General features: G+C 51.7%; 1 non-coding gene across 1 annotated transcript; it reads left to right on the top strand.

Moving 5' to 3' along the window:
* Nucleotides 1-523: 523 nt before the first annotated feature.
* LOC115898409 lies at nucleotides 524-632 on the top strand. The gene has a single exon (XR_004058147.1). It is a non-coding gene; the product is annotated as a U6 spliceosomal RNA (small nuclear RNA).
* Nucleotides 633-1,969: the final 1,337 nt, after the last annotated feature.

Raw genomic sequence — 1,969 nt, forward strand, 5'->3', positions numbered from 1 at the left:
GGCCTGCCTGGCTCCTCTGCCTTGTCCCCTGGCCAGGTCGAGCCCTTGGATGGATACACTGACCTCTGATACTCCTTCCTTCCTACTCTTGTCCTGTCCCATGCCTTGGCCAGGCGAGGGCCCGTGCAGAGCCATGGCTCCAGGCTGCCTTCGCCTGCACTTGTGCCGCTTGCTGAAGCCTAACGTCTCGAGCTAGGGAGACACTCTCTGAGACCCACTGTTCTAAAGGTTCTGGGTCAACAGTTGGTGGTGATTCTGAGTGCTCCGTGGCCCTCAGATCCTGATTTTCAGCAATCTAGAAAAACGAGGAATCCCAAGCCAGGATGATGCTCCTCTGCAGCCCCATTTATTATGCCGGCATCCCTGTGCCAGGTAGGACGTTAGATATGGGCATTACAGGTGCAACTGGTAATCCTGTCTGGGGAGGCCCTGATTTTATCATGAGCAAGTGCATTGTGGGGGATACGTAGAGTTGGAAGAGCAAGTCTTTCCCTCAATGCCTTTATCATCTAATGTGAAACAAGTGCTTGCTTTGACAGCACATATACCAAAAAATTGGAATGATACAGAGAAGATTAGCATGGCCACTGTGCAAGAATGACATGCAAATTCATGAAGCATTCCATTAAAAAATTAAAATAATGTGAAACAAAATGCGAACAGGCAACCACTGATCCTTTGTTATGTAAATGACCCATCCTCAGTACTGGGTTCTGTGGGTGCTCATTCCTCTGTTGCTGGAGACATGGGTGGCTGATGGCTGCTCTTAGTTGAGTCCCTTTCCAGGAATTGCCCTCCTTGCTCAAGGTCACCCCTTTCCTGCAGGACAGCCCATGTTAAGGACTGGTCAATGCCCAGGTGTGGTCCCCTAGCTCCAATTCAGGGCAGCTGTGAAGGGCCATCCCAGCTCCAGAGCTCCCTGTGGGATCCTGGGATCGACTGAGGCTCCTCCCTCTGCCCCACCTGTTCCCTTCACTCCCCATCAGTGACAGATCCTGGGGCCATGCTCTGCATCCAGTCTCATCTCAGAATCTGTTTCCTCTGGGAACTCAAGAAATCTATTTGTCCCTAAATCTGGGGACACTAGTGCAGAGGATCAATGCTTCTGGAAGTCCGTGGAGTGTTCACATGGAGAAAGAAGTGAATCTGGCAGTAAAGGAGTCTGACTTCTTTTCCCACCCTCTCTGCACTGGCTCCCTGCTCCTGGAACCCAGGGAGTCCACTCAGAGGGCCTGCAGCTTTGACCCCGCCTATCTGCTCATCCCCCTTCCACCCATACTTGGCATTTCCACACCAACTCATGTCCCCTCACATCCTTCCTTGTCCTAACTAATCCCGAAGCTGTGACCTTTTGTCATTCCCATAAAAGTCACTGGGTAGATAACATCTTCAAGAAGAGATAAAAAGAGGCCAGGTGCCATGGCTCATACCTGTAATCCCAGCACTTTGGAAGGCCGAGGTGGCAGGACTACTTGAGCTCAGGAGTTCAAGACCATCCTGGGCAATATACCGAGACCCTGTCTCCACTAAAAGTTAAAAAAAATAGCTGAGTGTGGTGGCTCACACCCGTGGTCCCAGCTACTCAGGAGGCGGAGACTGGAGGGTGATCACTTGAGCCCAGGTGGTTGAGGCTGCAGTAAGCTGTGATTGTGCCACTGCACTCTAGCCTGGGTGACACAGTGAGACCCTGTCTCGAAAACAAAAACAAGGCCACGTATGGTGGCTCACGCCTGTAATCCCAGCACTCTGGCAGGCTGAGTCAGGCAGATCACCTAAGGTCAGGAGTTCGACATCAGCCTGGCCAAAGTGAGAAAACCCCATCTCTACTAAAAATACAGAAAATTAGCTGGGTGTGGTAGTGCACACCTGTACTCCCAGCTACTTGGGAGGCTGAGGTATGAGAATCACTCAAACCTAGGAGGTGGAGGTTGCATTGATCTGAGATCGTGCCACTGCACTCCAGCCTGGG

The sequence above is a fragment of the Rhinopithecus roxellana genome, chromosome 6 (genome assembly GCF_007565055.1).
Source record: "Rhinopithecus roxellana isolate Shanxi Qingling chromosome 6, ASM756505v1, whole genome shotgun sequence".
NCBI classification, from domain to species: Eukaryota; Metazoa; Chordata; class Mammalia; order Primates; family Cercopithecidae; genus Rhinopithecus; species Rhinopithecus roxellana.